The 15196-nt window shown below is 39.0% G+C and overlaps 1 long non-coding RNA gene across 1 annotated transcript in view; it reads left to right on the top strand.

Moving 5' to 3' along the window:
* LOC109559141 (uncharacterized) overlaps nt 1–15196 on the top strand; it is a 38544-nt gene that overhangs the window by 5722 nt on the left and 17626 nt on the right. The window contains exon 2 of the long non-coding RNA XR_011566571.1: nt 7375–7481. This is a non-coding gene — a long non-coding RNA (uncharacterized lncRNA). The remainder of the gene's footprint in view (nt 1–7374; nt 7482–15196) is intronic.

Below are 15196 nucleotides of genomic sequence, written 5' to 3'. Positions count from 1 at the left end.
CTGGCTCTAGGTGAGTGATCACATCATCGTGATTATCTGGGTCGTGAAAATCTTTTTTGTACAGTTCTTCTGTGTATTCTTGCCACCTCGTCTTAATATCTTCTGCTTCTGTTAGGTCCATACCATTTCTGTCTTTATCGAGCTCATCTTTGCATGAAATGTTCCTTTGGTATCTCTGATTTTCTTGAAGAGATCCCTAGTCTTTCCCATTCTGTTGTTTTCCTCTATTTCTTTGCATTGGTCGCTGAAGAAGGCTTTCTTATCTCTTCTTGCTATTCTTTGGAACTCTGCATTCAGATGCTTATATCTTTCCTTTTCTCCTTTGCTTTTTGCTTCTCTTCTTTTCACAGCTATTTGTAAGGCCTCCCCAGACAGCCATTTTGCTTTTTTGCATTTCTTTTCCATGGGAATGGTCTTGATCCCTGTCTCCTGTACAATGTCACAAACCTCATTCCATAGATCATCAGGCACTCTATCTATCAGATCTAGGCCCTTAAATCTATTTCTCACTTCCACTGTATAATCATAGGGGATTTAATTTAGGTCATACCTGAATGGTCTAGTGGTTTTCCCTACTTTCTTCAATTTCAGTCTGAATTTGGCAATAAGGAGTTCATGGTCTGAGCCACAGTCAGCTCCTGGTCTTGTTTTTGCTGACTGTATAGAGCTTCTCCATCTTTGGCTGCAAAGAATATAATCAATCTGATTTCAGTGTTGACCATCTGGTGATGTCCATGTGTAGAGTCTTCTCTTGTGTTGTTGGAAAAGGGTGTTTGTTATGACCAATGCATTTTCTTGGCAAAACTCTATTAGTCTTTGCCCTGCTTCATTCCGTATTCCAAGGCCACATTTGCCTGTTACTCCAGGTGTTTCTTGACTGCCTACTTTTGCATTCCAGTCCCCAATTGTGAAAAGGACATCTTTTTTGGGTGTTAGTTCTAAAAGGTCTTGTAGGTCTTCATAGAACCATTCAACTTCAGCTTCTTCAGCGTTACTGGTTGGGGCATAGACTTGGATTACTGTGATATTTGCCTTGGAAACGAACAGAGATCATTCTGTCGTTTTTGAGATTGCATCCAAGTACTGCATTTCGGACTCTTTTGTTGACCATGATGGCCACTCCGTTTCTTCTGAGGGATTCCTGCCCGCAGTAGTAGATATAATGGTCATCTGAGTTAAATTCACCCATTCCAGTCCATTTCAGTTCGCTGATTCCTAGAATGTCGACATTCACTCTTGCCATCTCTTGTTTGACCACTTCCAGTTTGCCTTGATTCATGGACCTGACATTCCAGGTTCCTATGCAATATTGCTCTTTACAGCATCGGACCTTGCTTCTATCACTAGTCACATCCATAGCTGGGTATTGTTTTTGCTTTGGCTCCATCCCTTCATTCTTTCTGGAGTTATTTCTCCACTGATCTCCAGTAGCATATTGGGCACCTACTGACCTGGGGAGTTTCTCTTTCAGTATCCTATCATTTTGCCTTTTCATACTGTTCATGGGGTTCTCAAGGCAAGAATACTGAAGTGGTTTGCCATTCCCTTCTCCAGTGGATCACATTCTGTCAAATCTCTCCACCATGACCCACCCATCTTGGGTTGCCCCACGGGCATGGCTTAGTTTCATTGAGTTAAACAAGGCTGTGGTCCTAGTGTGATTAGATTGACTAGTTTTCTGTAAGCATGGTTTCAGTGTGTTTGCCCTCTTATGTCCTCTTGCAACACCTACCATCTTACTTGGGTTTCTCTTACCTTGGGCGTGGGGTATCTCTTCACGGCTGGTCCAGCAAAGCGCAGCCATTGCTCCTTACCTTGGACGAGCGGTATCTCCTCACCGCCGCCCTTCCTTACCTTCAATGTGGGATAGCTCCTCTAGGCCCTCCTGCGCCCGCCCGCGCAGCCCTGGCTTCTTGGACGTGGGGTTGCTCCTCCCCGCCGCCGCCCTTGGCCTCGGGCTTGGGGCGTGGGGTATCTCCTCCCGGCCGCCGCCCCTGACCTCGGACGCGGGGTAACTCCTCTCGTCGCCACCCCTGGCCTCGGGCCTGGGTTGCTCCTCCCGGCCGCTGCCCCTGACCTCGGACACGGGGTAGCTCCTCTCGACCGTTCCTGCACCGTCTCAGTCTGGTACTCTCCGCCGTTGCCCCTGACCTGGACGTGGGGTAACTCCTCTTGGCCGCCGCCCATCGGCATGGGGTCCTCCCAGCTTCTGCCCCTGACCTCGGATGTGGGGTGGCTCCTCTCGGCCGCGCTATGGCGCGCCTGGCTCAGCCACCTACGCCTATAGAATAAGTTAAATCCTGGTAAGTCTATCTCCTAGATATGTCTCAAATATTATTCTTTTCTCTGCATCTCTATTGCCTCCACTCTAATAAGCATATCATCTCTTGCCCAGACAACCTCAGTGCCCTTCTAGATTTCCTCTACATTCACTCCTATTGCTGTCTAGTTCCATCTCCACACAACAGCTGGAGTGGTCTTCTTGTGATACATATCACTGATAATGTCACGTGTACAGTTGTAGTCTGTTAACATACTACACCTATGTAGTATGTTAACAGTACAAACTCATGAGTTCATAAAGATATCCCTACAGAGCAAAAGGAAAAAAAAGATAAAAGTGAACTAAAAATAATGTTATCTTTGCACCATTGGAGATAACGAGGACACCAACTCCATTCTCTATACATTGGCATATAGTCAAAGAATTGAGCATTTGTCTTGCATTGCCTGTATTTCAAGGTAACCAGATGATCCTCATTAACTAGAGAAAATCATTCTTTATATCATTTACAATGCCAGCTTGTAAATATATAATAGAGTTAGAATAATCACCCTTTACATCCTCTAGCAAAATAGTTTGTTCAGGAAAAGAGTATCAGTAGATGAAAAATAAAATATTGAAGGGGAATGTTTTAATAGAAGTATAGGCCGTTGCCATCTGAACTCCTTAGTCAATCATAGCATTACTAACAGTGAGACAGTCACACCTTGTGAACCTAAAATGTGATCCCATAGGAAGTACACAGCACCACTGGTGAAGTGATCTATCAGAAGCAATTGTGCTGAATCTAATTAAGCCTTTAGAGCCCACTTCTGTTTATAGGAAATATAGGAGCTACAGGAACAAATCAGTTGATAACTCAAGAAGGAAAACATAGACAACTGCAGAGTGTAGGACATTCTACAGGACAAATTATCTTGTTTTTGCAACAAATCAATGGTGGAATGGGTGGAAAAGGTGAGAAAGGGGGACAGCTCTAGATTAGAAGAGTTTTTGGAGGCTAACTACTAAATATAACAACAGATGTTTGGATCCTGATTCAAATAAACCAAATGTAAAACATGATGGAGATAACCAGGGAAATTTGAATATGGACTAGTTATTATATAATAGCAACAAATTATTATTAATTTTATTAAGTGTGATAATGGTAGTATGATTATGCAATAAATTTTCTATAACTTTTAGAGATGCATGCAGAAGAGTAGTAGGTTAAATACATAAGGTCTAAGATTTGCTTTAAAATACTTCAGCAAATAAAAAGGAAAAGCATGATAGATAAGAGATTGTAGCAAAAATCTTGATAGGTACTGAATTTTAGTAAGGGGTATAAGGAGTTCATTATATTTTTCTCTACTTTTGCATACATTTGAAAATTTCTTAAAAGATTTCTAAAGAATATATAAAAAGAGGAAATTATGGATGCTGAAAACAAATTTTATCTATATTTATTTTTTACTGCTTTGAATGGAAAATTACAGAAATTTCAGAGAGGAAAAAGTCTTTATATTATGATCTATGGTTTATCATGGAAACCTTTTTTTGGAATAGTGGCTTTTAACTGAATGGGATAGTAGTAGAGTGAGTACTTAAATAATATTTAAGGAAAATAATATTAGCAAAGACATAATATGATGATGATATGGGACCTATATAAGGGAGGGCAAATAAATTTACTTGATTAGGGCATGCAAGAGAATTGTGGGTGATGTGTTATATAGGGAGAGTGGAGCTAGTTAATGAAGCATTTTGAACCCCAGTCTGAAGAAGGAGTTTGGGTTGAGTTCACACACATGGACAATGTGAAGCTTTTGTATTCTCATAGAAAGGAATGAAGGGAAGGGAACAACATTTCTGTAAAATTAATCTGACAGGTTAGTGGAGTAGGGAAAGAGATTGCAGATAAGTGGGCTAATAAGAAGGTTATTGTAATAATCTAAGCAGAACGTGTCAAACCATTGTAATCATCATGGGAATGGGTAGAAAGGAATAGTAGAAGAGACCACCCAAAGGATGAATCCTGGTGATGATTGATTGGACATGAGGTAGAAAGGAAAGAGTCAACATTAACCCTTGAAGTTTTCAACTTGGAGAAGAGAATGAAATGCTAGTTGTGCTCTTTACAGAAACGGGGAAGTTGAAAAGGAATGCCTGTTTAAGTAGGAAATGTGTTTGTGTATGTTTTTTAAATATTTATCTATTTTATTTTGGTTGAGCCAAGTCTTAGTTATGTAATGCAGGATCTTGTAGTTGCAGCGTGTGGGATCTAGTTCCCTGAGCAGGGATCCAACCTGGGTCCTCTGCTTTGGGAGCACAGAGTCTTAGCCTCTGGACCACCAGGGACATCCCTGTATATGTGTTTTGAGGAGGGCGTTGAGGGTGCGTGTGTACTCAGTCACTTCAGTTGTGTCTGACTCTTTGCGACCCCATGGACTGTAGACTGCCAGACTCCTCTGTTGATGGGATTTTCCAGGCAAGAATACTGGAATGGATTGCCATGCCCTCCTCCAGGGGATATTCCTGGCCCAGGGATTGAACCCACCTCTCCTGAGTCTTCTGTATTGCAAGTGGATTCTTTACTGCTGAGTCACTGGGAAAGCCTATTGAGGGCAGGACCCATCAGTCAATGTGATCCTACAAGTTGAATGTTACTGTTTAAGGTGGTAGGTGAATCAAGTGGAGAAATCATAGAGGCCACAGGGAATCTGCAGTTGGCACTGCTCAGGGAAAGGTCAGCATTAGAGGGGTGACAATGTATATTTGGGTACTCTTGCCTGGAGAATCCCATGGACGGAGGGGCCTGGTAGGCTGCAGTCCATGGGGTTGCTAGGAGTTGGATATGACTGAGCGACTTCACTTTCACTTTTCACTTTCATGCGTTGGAGAAGGAAATGGCAACCCACTCCAGTATTCTTGCCTGGAGAATCCCAGGGACAGAGGACCTGTTGGGCTGCCGTCTATGGGGTTGCACAGAGTCGGACACGACTGACTCAACTTAGCAGCAGCAGCAATGTATATTTGGAACCTAATGACAACAGTATTATGTGCCAGCAGTATGGTATAAGTAGAATTCTCCAAGTGTAACCCAGAATTTCAAGTTATGCTGCTAAACAGGCAACACAATTCAGGTACAGTTATGTTCACCAGGTGAAAAGACTTCCTTTTTTATTCTTTGATATGAGAACTTTTTATTGAAGAATAACATACATACATAAATTTTCATCATGTCTGAGTCTTTGCAACCCGGTGGTCTGTCCATGGAATTCTCCAGGCAAGAATACTGCAGTGGGTTGCCATCCCTTCTCCAGGGGATCTTCCCAACTTGAGGACTGAACACGGGTCTCCTGCATTGCAGGCAGATTCTTTGCATTGTTTTCATTTCTATGTAATGCCCCATTGTATGATTATACCATAACTTACTTCTATTATACCATAATTTACATTTATTTCCCAATGTTAATGGATATCTGCTTAGTTTCCAAATTTTTTGCTAATACAAATGGCGTTGCTATTAGCATTCTTGTACACATGTTTGGGTGAATATATTTACAAATTTTTGCTGCTGTATACCTAGGAATGGAATTGTAGGGTGATAATATATGTTCACTTTAGTAGAAAAACGCTAATTTTTCCAGAGTGGTTGTGATTATGTACATTCCCACCAGCAGTATGGGAGAGTTATTCCTCATCCTGTTTCACTGTAGCCATTTAGTGAGAGTTTATCATGTATCTATCACATAATGGATTGGAAGCATTTGAGATGAAAGACAAGGAGACTAATTTGTAGCTCATACCATAAAGAATCTACCTGCAATGCAGGAGATCTCGGTTTGATCCCTTGGTTGGGAAGATCCCCTGGAGAGAAGGGTATGGCAACCCACTCGTGTATTCTTGCCTGGAGAATCCCATGGACAGAGGAGCCTGGCGGGCTGCAGCCCATGGGGTCACAAAGAGTCGGACATGACTGAGCGACTAACACTTTCACTTGGAATCATCCAGGCTTTAGGATGAAAGCCATGGGGATAGAAGGAATGATCTGCATTGCAAGAAAAGTGATACATGTGAGGTTGACTTACCAAATTTGGGAATAGACTTAAATTAAAAACAGTAAAGGACTTTAAGAGAAAGAAGTATCAGAAAAGGAAACACTGATGCAGTGGCCAAGAAGGAGAAAAAGCTGGACATTGATGTTACAGAGACAAAGGAAGGACCACATCAGGATAGAGTGCTGAGTAGCCTCAAATACTGGATTTGGCTACCAGGAAATGAGTATATAGCAAGGGCTTGATACAAAAGACAAAACGTGCTTTCTGGCCAGAGTTCAAGGTCCTGAGGATGGAAACTATGTTGAGTGCTGTGAGAGAGGTCAGTGCAGGAGCTTTCAGACACAAAGAAGTGTGTCACATTTCCCCACTTCATCCTGCTGTGGTGTGCCCTGTCTCACACCAGGTCATCACTGCCTCTGCATCCTTTGTGAAATGAAAATACCTGTCACCTCATGCTGCCTCCCTCATGCAGGTTAAAAAATTTTTATTTTTATTTTTTTTTTCTATTTCTTTTTTTTTTCTCATTTTAATAATGTTTTTATTAGGCTTAGAGACATCTTGGTGTGCCGCATAAACTTTTTGTGTGGTGTGTGTGTGACTCAAACTTTCATTTATTTATTTATTTTTTACTTTACAAACTATTTCTTTATTATTTTTGGCTGTGCTGAATCTTCATTGTGGTGCGCAGAGTTCTCATTGCATTGGTTTCCTTGTTGCAGAGCACAGGCTCTAGATGCTCAGGCTTCAGTGGTTGTGATACATTTGCTCAGTAGTTGTGGCACATGAGCTTAGTTGCCCCACAACATGTGGGATCTTCCCAGACCAAGGACAGAACCCATGTCCCTTGAACTGACAGGCAGATTCCTAAACTACTGGACCACCAGGGAAGTCCTCCTCAGGCAAATTTGACTGTAAATGGAGAAATTCAAACAAGTAAATTTCCCTTAAATTCTACAACAAAAACACACCTCAAATTTTAATTTAAGCAAGGAGATGAACATGATTATGCTGACATGTTGAATTTACATTTATCTTTATTTTCAGGTTCAGCACTGATCAATATATTGAATGAATTGACTCTTACTAAGTATGGCCTTTAACGGAATATCTACTGCATCCCCCTTGGCCAGATCTTAATGTTAAAAGTTTAGGTAAGAATATGACCCCACATCTGAATTCAGAATTTTATTGAAAGCTTAACATTCACCTTTTCAACCTCTTGTCAACAAATGCACTATTACTAAATAATAGTTTTTTCTGGATAACAATGGTAAGAATTATCTGTGGTGATTCTGGTAACTGAGTTTCGTCTATTTTGGGGAGGACTTTTGTGTGTATGGCAGAGATAAATAAATATTAATGAATTTCTGTTCCAGAAGTAAAACTTGTAACATAATAACATAATAAGTACATGTACTCCATAATATGAAAAATATACCTCTGGTATTGTAATGCAGTGCTTTGAGGTCACTCACTGATGTTCAGTTATTTACTGAACCATTTTTTTAAACATAATATTTATGTACTGAGATACAAATTTTAATTTGTAATTTTGCTGTGGTACCTTGAAGAGGTGGTTTCCCCACATCTACGAATGAAATCTGACATTTGGAAAAAGGGACAAAACTTGGAAGAGGCTCAAAGGCATCCTGAGAAGAGAAGGAGAAGGAAGTATAAAAGACAGTGGATAATCTCAGTTTTCCATGAAACACAATTTATAATTTAGTTGCATTTCATTAACCCCAATTACATATGCTCACAAGAATGCACATTGAACTGCCTCAGTCCTGCCCCTCCTTTCATTCAAAGCAGATGGAAATTAGGTGGCAGACTGGGAACGTTGCCATGGTGTACTGGCTTCAGGGATTTAATAGCAATCAAAAGAAGCTCCAGGGTCCCTTCCCCCAGTCATCCAAGTGTGTGTTTCTCTTTTCCTCTCAAGTCCTTGTCTTAATTAACTCCATGTAATGGATAAATCAGGATGAGATTGATTTACTAGTGAGAAAAATTTTTTACTGCCTCCATAAGTGTTTATAGATGCATTGATATTGTTAGAAGTAAAATACTGATGAATTATAACTGGTTCATTTTTATGTAGAGCTAGCCACACAGAGAGTAAGAATTTATTTTTTAAGTATTAAAAAATAAGTATTATTTTTAAGTAATATTTTTTAAGTATTGTACAATATGCCCCCAACTTTGAGATTTATTTTTCTTATTTGTTTTTATCCCCCTGGATAATATGCAGGCATCTCAAATTCAATATATCTAAATGAAATTAATTATTTTTCTCCATTATCCTCCTCAGTATTCTATACTCTCAATTGTTCCATATTCTCAATATCAAGTTCATTGTCACCATCCTTCCAGTTGATCAAATTAGTTGAAAATAATAATAACCTCATATAATATCTACTATGTGTCAGGCTCTGTCCTTAGCACTTTATGTATGTTATTAACTGATTTAAGTTAATCCAAACTAATCACTAAATTCTGTCAATTATATTTCAAAATTGTCTTAATATTTGCAGAATGAAGAAATGACTGATTTAAAACTTGACCAATTTTATTAGCCAAGGGGCCTAGTTCAAAGGGAGGATGTGGCAGAATATTTAGGACTTGGTCTTTGAATTTTCCTCTTTAAGCATTACATGTATAAATCCAAGAGCGAGAATAGTAGAAGCTAACCCTTTGTAGCATATGGAAATCATCCCCTGCATCAGTGTTTCCTGATGTTCTGAAGTAACTAGGGTGCTAGTTCCTGAACTGAAGAATCTGATGCAGCAGGTCTAATTCAATAAATAATAACCTCTTATAATTAATAATTTACCATTTGAAACTAAAGGGTTTTAATGCTTTGCGGTAGTGTGATTCAGTTCTTTCTAAATTTTGATAGCTCCTGGATAAATTGACAGAGAATTACTCTTCAGACAGTTGTAATCCTGAAAAACACAATCCTCAATGATGTCCAGCTGAAAAAGGTTTTGGGAAACATTTCCCCATCTTCCTTTAGATTTAAAAAGCAATTATACATATGCAGAAGAGAGGAAAGGCTACATTTTTCTTCATCTGATCAGCCTGAAAGATCATTTCTCCATTCCCCTTAAACACTGATTATGCATGTGTTGAAGAGAAAGGATTAGAAAATGCTGCAGGTTTGGGGGTTTTTTTCATCTGCTTATAAGAACAGCAATCTTTTATTCTTGTATGTAGATTATAAGATGTAGAGATATACTCAAGATATCATGGCCTTAAATAAGATCCTCCTCATGGTAAGAGTATCTCTGCATTTTTTATATTTTAGTAAATGAGCCCAGGATTAATATTTTTAAATGATTTCAATATTTTTAGGTATGTAAGAGAGACTTCATTCTCACCCTTCATGTTACTAAGCAACGTATTATACAGTTGCTAGGAGACAGGCTGGCAAGCTTTGGGGTAGTTCAGTTTTCCCTTATCACCTTGCAAACCACATGATTATACACTAGAGAGTTTTACAGCCTTAGAGAAAAGAAAGAAAAGTTAATGGCCCATGGAAAGGATGGAAAAAGAGATCAGGATGAAGAAACAGAATAAAGAAAACAGCAAGGTATTTGAGAAGAATATGTGAACTTGGCTGAGGAAGGCTATTATGCAATTTCCTTGAATGAGTCATGAAAAAACCTTAAATTGCTCATATTCTTTGTCTTTCTATCTTTTCTAAAAATAAATGAGACAGTAAACTGGAGAAGAAGATCTTTCAAATATTATTCCTGAATATTTTCAGAAAGGTGGATATCAATTGTAACTCTTACAGAAGACTGACAGTTACAAACACATTAAACAAGTCATACATTATTTAAAATTCCAAAGTCAGATATACAACACTATTTCCTTCCATTTCTCACTCAAAATAGTAAAAAAAAAAAAAAAAAAAGATAATACTGAGAGAGAGATTATAATATAAATATTCTTAGACAAACTTGGAAACAAGGTGGTCATTTAGGCTCCTGGCAGTATATATTTCTGTACAGAATTAAACAGATCTAATATAAAGAGGGGAAAGAAGAAGCTATTGTGCTCTACTTTGAGGACTCTGTTGTATCTGAAATAAGAAACCAGGCTCTAGGTTTCATTGTGCGCATGTGAAAGGTTGAGTCTTTGTGTCTCTGTGGTATTTACTGTTGCTGGCAACCAGGAAGCTCCCTAGCGATTGTTGCTAGGTCCTCAGTGCCTCTGTTTGCCTGAAACCTCAATCAATGCCAAAAAGACCAGAGATAGAAATCATTGCACAGATTCCAGTGCCTGTTGTCCCCAGTGATCCTGCTGCAAACAGTCCCTCTTGTGTTCAGTGAAAATCAGTATAAAATGGAGACCTCACACAAAGAATTCATCCTCAGCTTCCTCTTCATGACTGCTAGTGCTCTCAGTGCAGAGCACTAAAGCACACTGGGGGATGGTTTAATTAAAATACGTTTATATTCTGGTGTCACCAGCTTTGACTAAATATGTAATGAAGAGACTGAGACAGGGAATGCAGACAAGAATGATTTTGATAGATTTAGGTGACTTCCTGCTCTGAGGTAGGATGGTCCCTTTAATGTTTGCTGACAGTATGACACCGTAGTGCCCACAGAAGCCGTGGTACAAACGATGGCACCATTCTAAATCGAAATCTGGAAGATTCTGACAAAGATCCATGCCAGCTATATTCAGCATCTTGTAAGAATGTGTGTGTGTATCTGAATCACTTTGCTGTACACCTGAAACATTGTAAATCAACTATACTTTAATTAAAACAAAAAAAGATCCATGTCAGCATCATCCCCAGAATAACTGACATCTTCTCTTGAAAGTTAACCATCAGCTCTTAGATGAACCTCACAGTCAATACATCCGACTTGCTCAAGGCATCCTGTACAGATGCAGGCTTTAAATTTTCTTTTCCGTGCAACTCCTGCCCAGTCATAGACAGTTTTAGCTCTGAATTTACCTGGAAACAATTATAAATCTGGGGTGAGATTTATTATGATGCTAAGACATAGTATCTACTTAAATAGTATTGTGTCTACTACATCAGGCATCTAGCTTCCAAAAGTAGGACTGAGATTTATTTATTATTGTTATTAGTACTAATTTTTGAGCACCTAATCAAGGCTAAGTACTTTATATGTATTATCTAACTTAATCCTTAAAGTAATTCTAAGAAGTAGGTACAGTTATATTCCCTTTTTTCCTCAGTTGAGGAAACTGAAGTTCAGAAAAATTAAATAATATGTTCAAGGTCTCTCACAGCTAATAAATGGCAAAATGATAATTCACACCAGGACCTATTCTGCTCCAGTGTTTGGCTCTGAACTACTGTTCTATGTTTTCATTTAATAGCGAATGCTTTTTTTAATGGGAATAAATTGTGGTGGTTCAGTTGATAAAGAATTCGCCTGCAATGCGGTCGACCTGGTTTGATCCCTGGGTTGGGAAGATCCCCTGGAGAAGGGCATGGCAACCCACCCCAGTATTCTGGCCTGGAGAATCCCATGGACAGAGGAGCCTGGTGGGCTGCAGTCCATGGGATCACAAAGAGTTGGACGTGACTGAGCAACTAAGCACAGCCCAGCACATCATTGTGTCAGGGTGAAGGATGTAGGCTCTGGAATTCTTCTGTCCCCTTGTAGGGTAGTTGAAACTCGAATGTCTGCTCCCTCTGTGGTTGGCTTTGTCATAATGGCTCTTCCAGGACAGTCCTCCAGAACCCTGAACTTCTCTATCCTTGCATTTCCCCAAATCTAGGTTATTCAATATGTAATAACACCTAGAGGGATCTTTCGATGGATGGTTCAGAGGGAGCTCTGCAGTCCTAGTCCAGTTAAGCTGCCAGTTCTTTTTCAGTGTGAGGCAGACTTGCCCCTACAGCCTTCCTGCATTCATCTGATTGCGTATTCTCATTTCCTTATCTAATAAGAACAGGAGATCATTTTTAGGGGCTGTTTGGTCTGAATTCTAATTTAGAAAAGAAAACTTTTCAAAAGAACAATCTGGAGAGCTGTAACATTTTATATTATTCAAAGAGTGGTTCAGTGTCTTGGAGTCACATTGTCTCCATTATTCACATTCCAGAATAAATATTTCCTTTCTCTTTGCAGGACCAAGGAGTCCATTGATTTGATACTTCAAAACAAAGAAACATTTGATGATTTAAAAATATTTTATCTAAAAAACCTTTCATTCTTCCATAGGCAAAAAGGCATGAAACAGTTACGTGCAGGTGGTGGTGTCTGCTTGTAAAGGCTCATGAGAACTGACTGTATACACCTGTTCCCACAGTTCTGCATTCAGTGATTCACATTGGTAGCTTGAAATTGGTCATAAGGGAACCATTTATATCATGGAAATCGGCCAGCACTACAAATCAGGGCTTTTTTCCCACTCTGAGAGCTAGTTGTTAAACATTTACTAGAAAACCACTAAGAGAAGTTCTCAAAGAGCAGTGCATCAGCTGTTCAACTTCGGTGAAACCTAGCAATCCTTGTGTTACTGGCATTATGTTGCTGGACTTCCCCTATATTGTATAAATGAAGGAAGTCCTCAACTCAGTGATGTGCACAGTACAGGTTTTAAGTGAGGGCATACAGCTTGTGCCCTTCAATCACAATACTTGGTAGAGGAAATTCCATGGCAGTCCAGTGGTTAGGACTCCCGCTTTCACCGCCGTGGCTGAGTTCAGTCCCTGATTGGGGAACTAAGATCCCACAAGCTGTGCAGTGTGGCCAAAAAAAGAAAAGGGCTTCCCTGGTGGTCCTGTGGTTAGAAATCCACCTGCCAATGCAAGGGACGCAGATTCAATCTCTGCTCTGGGAAGATTCTGAGATGATTGCCCAGAGAGTCTTTATTGAAATCTATAAATGACAGGCCTAGTCTATAGATGATTGGCCCATGTGTGAGAAGCCTATGACCTGACTTAAAATGGTACATGTTAGAAACATGGGATTTTAAAATCCTGATTTCCATTACTAAATGATGTGAGAATATTTATAATAATGGCTAACATTTCTTAACTTATTACTCTGTGCCAGATTCTGTTCTAGATGCTTTTTGTATTAACTCATTTATTCCTCTTTATAACTCTCACAGAGAGAGAGTATAAGTATGCCTGCCCATTTACAGATGACCGAACTGAGACACAAAATATTTATAAGTTGCTGAAAGTCACCAAGTTAATATTAGAGCCAGAGTTCAAACCCAAGAAGTCTGAGTTCTAATCCTTTATAGGCCTTCTGGTATGTTTTTTATGTTAGATATAGATCAAGATTAACATTTAGGTTTAAAAGAACATATGGAATACACTAGTTCAGTGTTTTCAACCTTTGACCATCAATCCATTGTAAAAAATACATTTTGCATTCATATTATATATCCAAAACAGAATAATATGCTTGCTATGCATAATATCATCTAGTGTTTTCTACCTAAAATTCTATTCTACTTCACTTTTTGAATGCTGGTCACAATTCACTAAATTGATTTCTTGACTTACTAACGGATAGTAAACCTACTCTTTGAAATTCACTGAACCAGAATTTTGTATATGTGGCTCCATGCCATGGCTAAGTTTGCTACTGGTATCTTTTTTAAAATGGAATCTACAGTATTCTCATTCCCTTTCCAGTTACCCTATGGTCTAGTATTAATAGCAAAGTCACTTGAAGATGAACACATGATTTTAAAAGATCCAAGAGGTAATAAAATCCAAGATTGTAAGTTTGACAAACTATTCCCAAAACGTTTAGGAGGTCAGAGAATCCTAGAATAGAATGTGATGAAAGAATTTAGCTGTGTGACAAACATATGAACCAACCTCTCTGAAAAGGATGGGGAGAAAAGGTGCTGACCTCAGTAACTTTGGAAATGGATGGAGTCTGTATGACTGAAAGTGAAAGGAATTGTACATAATAAGTACTGTACTCTAGTCAATAAAGATGCTTCCCTCAAGGGTACAGATAAACAATTCTGAAACCAGTGTACATCCATACTGGAACTGAACAATCAAGTAAATGGATGGAGGATGGTGAGAGTAAGATTTCTTTCTTGGAGTTGGAAGTTACAGAAAAGCAAGAAGAAGCAGCTAAATGATCCATGTGATAATGGGTTAGAGTTGGGGACATCAGTGTGAACCAATTTTTAGCTTGATATCGATATAATGGTTATATATAGAAATATTAATAAATATGTCCATGTGTATATATAAAGGTTAGTATACATACATGTATTTTCTTTCTGTTAGCTGAGAGTGCCTAGAAGCAATGACACACCCCAATAGCAGCAAGCACCCCTATCTTGTATTTCTAATAACATTCTCCAGTAAAAGGAACCAGAGCTCTTTGGAGAAATGGCTGATTCTAACACTAGGGCAAGAAATATACAAGATGATCCTAGAGCATCTTGTAGTGCCAGAAAGTAGTGAAGTGTTCAAGAAACCTGCAATGGTAGAATTATATCAAAGGGACACAGGTGCCAACTGAAAGAGCTCAATGCCCCAAACTGGAGCAACTTGAGCACAAATAAATAAAGCTATATTGGATTAAAACTCAAGATATAAAATCAGTATTTTTGAGTACATAGTGTTATAAATAAATAAATAATTGAATGAATGGAGGAGTATAAACAGAGTTGTCATGCAGAAGAATTCCAAATAATTTATATAGATACTCCCCCTTTAAGGAGAAGGAACATACCTTACTCCATAAGTATGGGTTGTGCATAATTACTTCCAAAGAGTACAGTATGAAGAGGGAGGAGAGGAGTAACTTTAAAGTGGGAAAAACCTGACAAGTATTACCTCAGCCTGGTGATCAAGGTTAATGTCATTGGTGATAAATCATGTTGATAG

Source organism: Bos indicus, chromosome 5 (assembly GCF_029378745.1).
Source record: "Bos indicus isolate NIAB-ARS_2022 breed Sahiwal x Tharparkar chromosome 5, NIAB-ARS_B.indTharparkar_mat_pri_1.0, whole genome shotgun sequence".
NCBI lineage: Eukaryota > Metazoa > Chordata > Mammalia > Artiodactyla > Bovidae > Bos > Bos indicus.
Note: the sequence above shows the minus strand (reverse complement) of the source record. Positions and strands in the feature narration are given on the sequence as shown.